This window comes from Amblyomma mixtum, chromosome 10 (assembly GCF_055824585.1).
Source record: "Amblyomma mixtum isolate Tamu chromosome 10, ASM5582458v1, whole genome shotgun sequence".
In the NCBI taxonomy this organism is placed as follows: Eukaryota; Metazoa; Arthropoda; class Arachnida; order Ixodida; family Ixodidae; genus Amblyomma; species Amblyomma mixtum.
Window position 1 is genome coordinate 127,406,145 of NC_143021.1, and position 12,070 is coordinate 127,418,214.

Genomic DNA, 12,070 nt, shown 5'->3' on the forward strand with positions numbered 1-12,070 from the left:
AGGCTCGGAGGCCTAGTCCCAACAATACACAGCAATCAAGCTCTTTAGGTACCTCTTCAAGGGTTTAGGACGCCTAAAGCAACCACACAGCGTGGTACCACAGCCAACTGCTGTCTCTGTCGTTCAGCCAGCGCGACGGCTTCAAAAAAGAATACGGATCTACCAACTGGGTTTTCCTTAAAAGGAAGGACGGGAGACTTATGGTTTGCATGGACCCAAAAAGGATCAATGAGAATTTAAAGAGGCAACACTAGCAGCATCCCACTCGTGGCTTGTCTTGCGCGCCTATGCTCGCCAGAGACACAAGAACATGAAAAGGAGAAAAAGACAAGTTCTCTCCAGCTACAAGTTTTGACCAGTCATCCACAGGGATGCTCCTAAAGATAGCACCGAAAAGACTGCCCTTCCTGATAGGTCGAAAAGGGCGGGAATCTGTGCTCACGACTGTATTTAAGAGCTCACGCCTCCTTTGTTCAGAGCACTGTCCAGTTTGATATCTCCTGCCATGTAGCATGTATTTCGCTGCTGCATCAAGTCACGGTCAAGCCATACAACCCTATCTAATGTGCTCGGTGGCACATTCTGTATAGTAAGAGGCGGAGTGGACATCTTTTCTTTTTAAGGAAATTCCTATGTTGTCACATGTGGCGGTCTTTCTAACTTCCCAGATGTCGAGAGGCTGCCAGACAAAAGTGCAAGAAGTGTTGTTGAGGCTCTCCGCGTTATGTTTGCTTCGTACGGTATTCCTGTTGAACATTGCACTGATGATGGGCCCTAGTTTCCAAGCGAAGAGATCGCAGCATTCGCTAAAGAGTACGACTTCGCACACGTAACGTCTGGTCCGCACTACCGGCATTCTAACAGTCTTGCAGAAGAAGGTGTGGAAGTTGTCAAGCAGATAATGAAGTAAACGCAAGGTGCGCGTCAGCACTTCTGGCCTACCGATCAATGCCACATGTCAATCCCTCTGCAAACGTCTTGAAGGCAGGCACCTTCGCTCTAACCTCCCTGATTTTGAGAGTATCAAGACTATTGAGGTGAAGAAGCACCGCCAGACGGTCGAAGGACAGCCGTTGCCTGCACTTGCTAAAGGAGACGTCGCGAGGCTGCGAGACACAACATGGTCACAGAAAGGGAAGGTGGCTGGAAAAGCCGCCCCGAGGTCCTACCACACCATAACATAATGTCGTCGTGTTTTTCGGCGCAATAGGCGACACCTGCTTCATTCCGGCGAGCAGCGCACTGAAACAAGTGACGATGACACCGACGGCGACTGTGCTGTTTCGGCTTAGTCAAATCCGACGAACAACCGAGATAGTGCGACACCAGAGCCTTCTATCACTGAAAGTACAACACCCCAGCAGCCGCTGGGCTGCGTCAGCAAATGCCTGCCCATGGTACCATGCCTTCGGCTTCAGTTTCTTTTCCAGAGAGATGCTCAACTGCCTTTCGACTCGCACCGTGAAGCCATGAACCACCATGAACTTGAACAAATATCGCGTGCTAACCTTGGAAGGATGCATCCGGCTTGCATAACAACTCCATGAAAATGTACTACCTCTCATGTGCAGTGCGTAAGCCGCGCTATTGCGTATGCTGTAAATGCGATGCCCCGCAATAATTATGCGCTCTTGTTCTGGCCGTACAGAAAGTAAGCAGAAGAGAGGGCACTCTCATAGACCCCAGCAGCCCAATCGATTGTAGCACACCTAGCCGTTGGTGAGAGAAACAGGCCCAGACTGCCTGTTTCGGTTTCACTGGCGCGAATTGCGAATTGCTGGCGTGCCCCTCGAAACGATTTCAAGGCACCTAGTCACTGGTGAAGCTAAAGGTGCTGGATGAAGCAGCTGGCCCACAGTTCTTGCTTTAGTTTCTGTGCAGCGAATTTCAAATTGTTTACGTGCCACATAATCGATCCTTGCGCACCAAGCGGTTGGCTTTCGGAACTGGCACACACTCTTTGTTTCGGTTTCACTGGTGCAGATTCCGAATTGCTTGCGCGTTACCTAAGTTTGGGTGTGGCCGGAGGCGGACAAAATGTCATGCTTAATCCCTTGTGCGAATTTCGTAGTCCCAAAATATTTGACTGCAAGTTGTACAGAGAACGGAACTATGAAACAAGCAGTTATGGATTCATAAATCAACAAGGGCTCTTTCTGTCCGTCGGGCTTGTCTCCTATTCGGAGCAAGTGGTAAATCAACATGCAGTATTTAGTAAACAGACGGAATGTCGAGGAAACTTTTTTGCAGCGCAATATAAAGAATGAGCACATAAAGGCTGCACACAAACCGAGGCCAGCATGGTACAGAAACGCTAGTTAGAAATATAACCCCGTTCCTTAATTTAGGCAAATCTGAAAGTATTAACACAGAAGACAAAAGACAGGTAGTAAGCACACTGAGAGAAAAAGAAGACAGGTAGGCAACACATCGCTAGTGCTTGAAGAAAAAAGAAACAAGCTAGATGTCATCAAATGGTAGTGTTTCGCAACTAGCGCACAAAGTGAATAATAAACGCAGCTAAAACGTAGGCAGGGCGGTTGCCTCTTTTATGTACCACCTTATCACAAGTTTCGGGTATTCTGTGGCTTGACAGTCATTATCAGCAATGCAAATATTACGAAGGTAAAATGAACTGTAGTTCTCACTCCTCCGCAAAGTTAGGACCGTAATTAATGCTGCAAGAACGCTATTTCACGGTTGAAAAGCCAACTCTTTGGGCTCTTTACTTCTCAAAAACGCTGTGCATACTGTGTTCTCTTTAATAAGCAATAAGTATTAACAGGGAGAAACCTGCAATGCACCACCACAGGCTGCAAGTTTGAGGATTATTACAAAACGTTTGACGACTAGTTACGAGATAGACGCTAAGCTCGACCGTGAGAAGAGTAACGATATGAAACGTGCCCACATTAAAGTATGATGTTTACAACGGTGTTTATAATCCATCTGAAAACATTCCAACATCCGAAGTGATCTTGCTATCAAAGTGTGACTTGATGTGAAGCGCACACAGCGATCGTCTACCTGCACCAAATACCCACAGTTCACCAGTAAATCCTTCAGATTAAAAAAAAAATCACACAAGTTATGCACTGTAACATGTTTACAAGGTAATAGAAATCACTTCAAGAAACTGCACTGCAGTGTTCTGGCTCTTCGGAGAAGGTACATGTTTGTGCAAAGCACTTTCTAACCTTTAAACTTGGCCTGTTGCACACGAGAAGCCGAAGATTGAAACTGAACCTTGTCTAGGCTTTGGTTAACGAAACGCACACGCCTGCACAGACGAAGTCCGCAAAAACTTTTCACAAACCTCTTGTGACACTCAGCAGAACACATATGAAAACCGCCAACTCGCGACAAATGGAGATACAAAACATCACAGACTTTTGGGGATGTGCATTACCCTCAATTAATACAAGAATGTGCGATTCAAGCAGCTGGACGGAAGCTAAAGCTTCTTTCGAAGGCACAGTCAGATTGCCAAACATTTTTCTAGGCATGTGTTATGCTTTCAAAACATTTCAATACTGGTGCGGACTGTTCAGGGTCTCACTGTCGACTTTCAGTAACTGCAGACAACTGCAAGCGCTGCCTGAGTTCCCAACAAACAGCTTGATCAGAAAGCCAGCCATATAATAAGCTGCAGAGTCATGAATGATGTGATAATTAACGTCACTTGCGAGTTCAGAAGGGTCCTCCAACGAATGAAAGTCATGAGACTGCGCACACTCCTAATTGCTAACTAGAGATTCACTATTGAGGGAGATTGGCAAGAGCTCATGAAGAAGGTCACATGCACCGTCCTCCACATTTCCATGTTCGGATAGCTTGAACAACTTTCTGATGCAGATATGCTTGAGACCAGAAATAAATTGTGACACAGTGGGGTTTGTGTTACAACCTTGTTTCTGTCTGATATGACCAAATATGTTTTGAAGGGGCTCTTGCTGGAGTCTACGCGTAAGCAGGCATTAAAGGCCGTAGTTTTCTGAGATGTCATCGCAGAACTGATAAACATCCTCAGTTGTAATCTGCCACCCAACAATTCTTTGCGGCTGACGTATGCCGTCGAACTTCCATGATGCAGTCCAAAGAAGTTGGCCTCGAAGGAAGTCAGTCAACTCAGAATGTCCCTTCTTAATTGCGTGGGGGAGCATTTGCAGATTTTTTTTCGTACTCGAGCTCTTCAGGGAATCAAAAAGCTTGTCCATGCGGTCACAAAACTGTGTCGTAGCCATGGCTGAAGCAGGGAGCTCATTTTTGTACACCATCGCGATGATTGCGATGGAGACCGGCGCACTGAGGACCTGCACTGCTCTGCTGATCTTCATATTTGCGCAAGGTCTGTTAAAGATGCGGCGTTCTGTTAACTCTGAAAGCAACCGCAACCCTTGCCTGGATTCGTAAACGCTGACAATGTGCTACCAGTCAACAATGTCGTTCCTAATGCGCAGCTTGTGTGCTTGGACATTGTTGCCTGTTGTTTTAATCTAATGTGGTACATCAAATATGAAATACACTGGCCTACTGTTAACTTGAAAAAAAGGCCTGTCAATGCCTAGCCCGTTAGTGAGACTGATGTTCGAAGTGCCGTGGTCACAAATTAGAGCTTTCACTGTAATGTTGACTCTTCTAAACTCCGAAATGAACGACAGCTTCAGGTTGTGTACGACAGACGATGGCGTTGATGTGTGCCCTATAGAAAAAGGCTACCGGCTTAAACCACCTTCTAGAAACACCAGCAAGGAGACCAACCATAGCCCTGTCAGCAATGGTTGGAGTGGGGTCTATACCAACGTCTGTAAAACCGTGGACAACGTACTGTGTGACATCATAGCATATATTTTTATTGCTATTTCATCAAAAAGTAGAGAACAAACTGGGTCACAGTTCGTTCCAAGATTGCTTACTTGCATCTACGGAAGGAGTGATTCCAGGAATGATCCCTGGTATCATCTTAACATTGGCTAGCTATCTTAATGAACGCTGGGTGAGAAGAGAAAAATGTGGAGCCAGAAATCGGAATGCTTGCGGGCCACGAAAGTTGAAGTTCCGGTGAAATTTCTTTAACTACAATGGAAACCGCTTGCCTTTCCTTTTTGGCCTCAATCGAACATGTGCTGAGAAGTTTGAAAAATTCTTCAGTGACATACGGCTGGATAATGCCAAAAGCCTCTGAGATCGATGACGGAGCCTTGCACCGCTGTTTCTGCAGTCTTCTGATAGTTTTCCGCTGGGTTGGTATCTTGGCTAGAAGATGTTTAATGGTCCGTTTGTACTTCTTCGGTGGAGAACTGGTCTTAGGTATGTTCGAAACTGCGGCAACAAACAAAATAAATGATATAAGTTCGAAGAGCAAGCCATCTCGTACGACCACTGCCCACATTTATGACCAATATAAATCAACGGTATAATGGATATAGGAAGTTTTAATAGCTGCGCCGTAGACAGTGCTTAGAGAAAGCTGCTCATTTTAAATATAGCAAGCGCCATTACATTGTATCTCTCTATTTGAAAGTGTATGTGGGCATAGCCACTCTATGGTGTTAAGGAGTGTCGCATAGTCAATCGGAGAGCAATGTTTGATAGTATAACAGTGCGATTGCAGGTGCACATGGTCCTCCATGAGCTAGCGGCGGGCGTTCTAAAATGACTAAGCAACACAAAAATTAACGCTGAGCAGGAAGAGGGTACATGCTTACACATGTGCCTGTAGTCTGACGAAATGTTTTTGTGCATTTCCCAAGCCCTTGCACATTAGGGTTCCTAATAAGAAGCTGTATACACATTTTCTTATTTATGTAGGCTAGAAAACATAGTTACCATAAAAATGCTACACCGTTCCTCTTGTACGACAGAATAGCACAAATTAAATTAAAGCATCTTTCAGAGCCCATACTGACCTTGCATTCTTGAACACGCAGAGTTATTTTAAAGATGGCCTAATTTACATGCTGGGAATGGAAAATGTTGCATAAGAAACAGCTATATTAAAGCCATGTTTCACATGTGCCGTAGGACATTCTCTCAGGGAGCTGCTGCTGAACTGTTCCTCAAATGTGTACTCTGTAGCCTGTTCAGTCACTTGAATACAGCTGCCAGAAGAATCTTCCACGCGGACTGAAGCAGTTACTACAGCAGTAAAATCTCTGAACGAAAAGTAAACACCACGAATTCACCTATCAAAGAAGCTTCTTATGTGACGAGTGAGCTACTGGCCAAATATTCCTCCAGCAAGCCTGCAGAAGGCCCCTCACCAGTCACGGAGGAGCTGCCGCCTGCCGAGGTTTGCGCATCTGTCACTTCGTTACGAAAAAAAAACTGAGTTCTGCACTCACTGTGGACGTCAGGGCATTCCAATACCGAGGAGCCTCTGCTCGAAGACTCTTGCGGGAATTCTGCAGAAAGTAAATATTAAAAAGTATTCAAGGCCAGTCATAAAACAAAAGACTGAAGCTTATTCTCACCTCGAGATGCAGGTTCTGCAGTCATACGGCAGTCAGGTGCAGACGTCATGTAAGACGCACCTGGAAATATTTTTTTCTGCAAATTACAGAGCACATAGTTTAAAAAAATAAAATTTGATTTCACATAAATATATACCCTCTTACATGCAAGGAATACTGCCATCTTCAAAGTTGATATAAATAATAATAAAAATAATATAAAAAGCACCAGTCCACAACCAGCAATTTTCGGACCTTTGAAAAAAGGATAGCGCAATATTGATTTGTGTGAGCTAGAGGCAGACTTCAGGTGAAGGCGATAGCCCTGTAAAGTGTTTCACAATAAAGGTGCCTAGGTCCATTTCTTAAATAATGAAGGAAATATCTTGCTGCAAGAAAAGTAAAAGCCCCAGAGAATAAAAGTGATAATTTTTTAGGGAATAGTGTCGTTAGTCGGTGGGCTGAACACCATCTTATTAAACTGTCGAAACTTATTTTAAATAGGCTTCAGCCATTGCAGAGAACAGATTTCCTGTCAAACACACTGTACAACTGGGAGAACACTAGGCACGGCCAGCTTTGTGAGCTTTGTGTGGCCAACGTACAGGGAATCTTTTGCAGTGAAATGGGGATTGAAAGCCCTGTATGTGGCGTACAGTAGGCTGGCCGGCTTTCCCAGAAAGTCGTCACCTTCTGTGCACTGCGCCCATGCTGTCATCCTGCAATAGCGATGAAGCTTCTGGGGACACGAAAGAAACGTTCAGCAAGATAAAGAAGGCCCAAATATGCCTAAGCATATACGGTCCTGCTCGTCACGCTCTTGTGAGCCATATTTTTCCGGTGTACGAATTTTGTCAAAAATAACGATACAAAAGCTAGAAAACTAATCGAAGCTTTTTTATTGCAAAAAAATGAATCATCTGCGTCCGCGACACATTCATATCTTTGTACAAGGCTGAGAGCAATTTTTTCACCCTTTCGCCGTCATATCACCTTTGAAAATGGCAGTTTTCCTTGCATGTAAGAGGGTATATATTTATGCATGTTGCCTTCGAATAAATCATTGTGAGTGGCGCTTCCGCCCGTCTTTCTGCCTTGTAATGTGTCTTTTTTCGCGCCTGTAACCAAAGATAGACATGCGTTGAGCTTGGATCAGCCATCTGATGTTGTGAAGGCAGTTTAGCGTTCAGCTTCAGATATCAGCACGAATACAAAGAGAAGAAATATTACGGAGGACATTTAAGACTACTTACCTATTTTGAAGACGAAAGCTTTTTTGTTTATATTTTTTATTCCCTTCAGTTAACATAACTACTAATTAGCATATACTCATAAGAAAACGAAAACACTACATTTACCTTTTCTTAGCCTACATTCAATGCACTTTTGTGGCCTATGTGTTGCGTGCCCGCCTCGCGACCTGAGAGTCCTTGGTATATGGCCCTAGTTCATTAAAATCACTTTTTCGTTGCTCCACCATTATGGGGAGTTTTATGGACACGTCTTGCTGACCGCCAGCAAAGACACCGGGTTTCGTTGCTAATGGGTCTAATATGGCTATCGCCTTAAATTGGTTTATTGGTTTTTTGGGGTTTAACGTCCCAAAGTGACTCAGGCTATGAGGGACGCCGTAGTGAAGGGCTCCGGAAATTTGGACCACACCTGGGGTTCTTTAACGTGCACTGACATCGCACAGTACACGGGCCTCTACAATTTCGCCTTTTTCGAAATTCGGCCGCCACGGCCGGGTTCGAACCAGCGTCTTTCGGGTGAGCAGCCGAGCGCCACAACCGCTGAGCCACCGTGGTGGGGCAACTGTCGCCTTAAATCTCAGCTCTTTGTAAACATTTCAGTGGTTTGTCGATGCATGATAGAGTATACACGTCCTTGCGCGTGATCTTGTTGAGTGCGCGGTAATCGATACAGAACCTGATTGAACAATCATTATTTTTCACCAACACTACTGGAGGCGCTCACAGACTGTGCATGACAATCATGTCGCCCACATGGTGATGAATGACACGGCGCCCAGAGATCGGCATGTGATAAGAGCGTACGCTGTAAGGGGCGTGTGTACCAATCACCAATATTGTACCAATATTGTACCGCTGTCGTCACTTGCTGCGACCCGCCGGTGACCGTCGAGTTCTCGACGCGCTGCTTTCTTTGACCGGATGCAGTCCCGCGTCGCTGAACTACTGCCGTCGTCCTTGCGTCCTTGCCGCCGTCTCTCCACCGGTCCTTTTTCGAACGCTGCTGTTGCCTGACCGTCGCCTTTCTCCCTGCCTTGAGTCTTCCTGCGCCGTCTTCCGATGGCCGCAGGATCCTGTCGACTGCGCCAGTAAAGTTCACAGGTTCGCTATCTTCCTTGTGTGTATTGAAGGATTGTGTGTACCGCATTGCCAGCTCCTTGGCGTCGGAGTCCACCGTCACTTTCATCGGACGCTGCGATGAGCTGTCGCACGCCGCTGGTCCTGTGCCCGCTGCTGTCGCCTGGCTTCGAGACGCCGGTGACCGTCGAGTTCTCGACGCGCTGCTTTCCTTCACCGGACGCAGTCCCGCGTCGCTGGACTACTGCCGTGGTCCTTGAGTCCTTGCCACCGTCTCTCCGCAGGTCCTTTCACGAACGCTGCTGTTGCCTGATTGTCGCCTTTCTCCCTGCCTTCCGACTTCTTCCTGCGCCGTCTTCCGATGACCGCAGGATCCTGTCGACTGCGCCAGTAAAGTTTCACTGGTTCTTTATCTTCCTTGCACCAGGGGTGCCCCACCAGAGACGGTTTGTTTAAGTGGAAGACTGAAGCTTGATCTCTGCACCAGGGGTGCCCCGTCAGAGACGCTCTCGTGATGAGTTGAGACGCAGGGGTAAGGCGAATAATTGAAGTTTACGTAGAGATATATTTACAATAGATACAAGTTAAGGCACTAGAGGCATATTAAGCAGCAAAACGATACAAAACAACAAAAGGGGTGGAACTGGCTAACACTAGGGGAGGCCCCTACTCGGCATAGCCGAAGATGCATAGCACCTGACCTTAGTGCAGAACCCCTATCCCGTCTCTGACGGGGCACCCCTGGTGCGAAGATCAAGCTTCAGTCTTCGAGTTGCAACAAACCGCTGTACATAACTCTCCCGCCTTATAAATCTCAGCGTGGCCGGGTTCTCTTTCCTTGCACCAGGGGTGCCCCGCCAGGGACGGTTTATCTAACTTGAAGACTGAAGCTTGATCTCTGCACCAGGGGTGCCCCGTCAGAGACGCTCTCGTGATGAGTTGAGACGCAGGGTTAAGGCGAACACTTGAAGTTTATGTACAGCTATTTACATTGCATATACAAGTTCAGGCACTAGAGACGGCAAAGAGATACACAACAACAAAACGGTGTTACTGGCTAACACTAGGGGAGGCCCCTACTCGGCGAAGCCGAAGATGCGTAGCATCTCACCTTAGCGCAGAACCCCGCTTCCGGCTCCAGGGCCCGGTTTTAAAGCCTTAAAGGCCCGGCCCACATTTTGTAGCTTACAATCAAGTTGCACTGCTCACATCATTGGTTTACCGAGAGCATGGCCAGCCCTCCAGCTTCCGTAGGGCAAAACGCCCTTTCCACAAACACAAACGCACGGTCGTGCCATCACGTGTGGAGTCGAACATTCCCTCCGCCACAAGATAAAATAAAAACAGACACAAATATACTTTCGTGCCAGCACGCGCGTGAATCAGTACCGCGGGGCGGGGGGACACCCGTACTTCACGGCATGTTCGCGAGCGGCCGCGTTCCAAGAAAGGAGACGCTTCGCTTTGAACGCCCCCAGCCGCGTTCCGATGACCCCGCGTACACTACCGATCCCTTACACGCCCTTCCCAAGATTCTACAAAGGGCTCAAATGCCACCTTTAGAATTACAGCAACAAGGGATCGGTCCAACTCATGAAATCGCCGCGAGGGTGACGTACCTAGAGCAGTCACATATCATGTCATCACAGGCAAACAAAACCTGACGCAAAACGCACATGCGCACCAACAAAACAAGCGAAGTTCACACATTCAAGTACGCGTTTCACACAATCAAATACAGCGCCTTGACTGAAGCCCAAGTTGTCGCGCGGCGACCAGTTGCACCTGCATGCACACACTCCTCCTCGCGAATGAGCACACATGCACACAGACTCTCGCAACCGGAGCGTTCATTATCACTTATATGGGGTCCGTAAGCGGCCACGTGAGCCTCCTTGGTCGCACCGAGCGTCCCTGTGTGCGTTCGAGCCAACACGTGTCTCGATCGACACGATTAACGCCTAATGGCCGCTCCGCTCATTTGACTGGTGCCACAGCGGGGCAAGAACTCAACAGCTGGTGCCCTCCAGGATCAAACACGTCCCGGTCCTCGATGGGTCCAAATCCCTAACCACATCACGCACCTGAGGGCCCGCTCTCTCTGGCGCGCCGGTACGAACCGCGTGCTGCGTAAAGAGCATAGCCCTTGCCTCGTCTAACCATACCAATGCGGCCGGTCTCGCTACGCTTGAATCGGCGACCTGCAGCACGGAGCGTAATGTTCCACGTACCGGCTTTCAACATGAAAGCCGCGCTCCTGCCTCCTGGCACTTCGCCTCGCTTAGAGCCATGTGCCCCGTTCCTGCTCGGGCAAACACTGACGTTGCCGTTCCCTGCTTGATAGGCATTTCCCGGCTTCGTGGCATTGTCTAACTCCGAGGCTCCATGAGCTCCCTCGCAGTCACTTCACCTGAGCTTGCCTTGCGGCAAGTTGCCACTCATTTACGGGTCCTCAAATGACCTGGCCGGACACACACCGGGTGTGTTCGACGACTGCGCGGCGCTCTGCCCGGTCGGCCCAGCAGGCCCACCTCCGCTCTCTGCCTCGAATGAAGGGCTCTTGCCACCAGTAACGCTACGGGGCACTTCATGCCCTATGGCCGACACAGTGTGTGTTTGCAGCAACGCCAGATTTTCACCTGTTACTAGCTCCGTGTTAGAGGTCACAATCTTAGTCATAGAGCCTGCAGGAATTCCACCGCTGTCCTGTTTGTTATCGGACGCCTCTAATGCTCAACCCAAAAGTCTGAATTTGTGCACATACGCCCCTCACCAAAGTGCACAGCCAAAATTTCATTGTCTCTTGAGACAGGTCCAATCCCTGAAAAAATCAAAGTCCGGGTACTGGGCCTCTTTATACATCAAGGCAGACGGTCAGAAACAACATTGGCCAAACTCCGTCAGGTGGGGGACCAGGTGGGCCGCTTAGTCCGCCGGATTTCTAACAAGCGCGGGGGGTTACGATGTAAGGACGACTTGCGGATGGCGCATGCATTTGTAACCAGTCGAATTCTATATTCGACTCCATACCTCCACCTGCGGAAGCAAGACGAGGATTCACTCGAAGTCATCCTCCGCAAAATTATTAAGCGGGCTCTGGACCTCCCCGTGACCACCTCCAACAAGCGCCTCCTGGGGCTGGGCATGGTGAACACATTTCGGGAGCTCCGGGAAGCTCACTTGACCAACCAATACACACGTCTCTCGAAGACATCGTCGGGTCGCCGCCTTCTTGCCCGACTACACATCCAACACACCACTCTCATGGAAGAGCGCGTACGTATTGCA

At 48.0% G+C, this 12,070-nt stretch overlaps 1 protein-coding gene and 1 pseudogene across 1 annotated transcript in view; one reads left to right on the plus strand and one right to left on the minus strand.

Moving 5' to 3' along the window:
• The window catches only part of LOC149326905 (uncharacterized), a 209,541-nt gene that overhangs the window by 166,594 nt on the left and 30,877 nt on the right, over positions 1-12,070 (plus strand). The gene's annotated exons all lie outside the window — the stretch shown is intronic.
• On the minus strand, positions 3,193-4,244 carry LOC149326906 (uncharacterized; annotated as a pseudogene).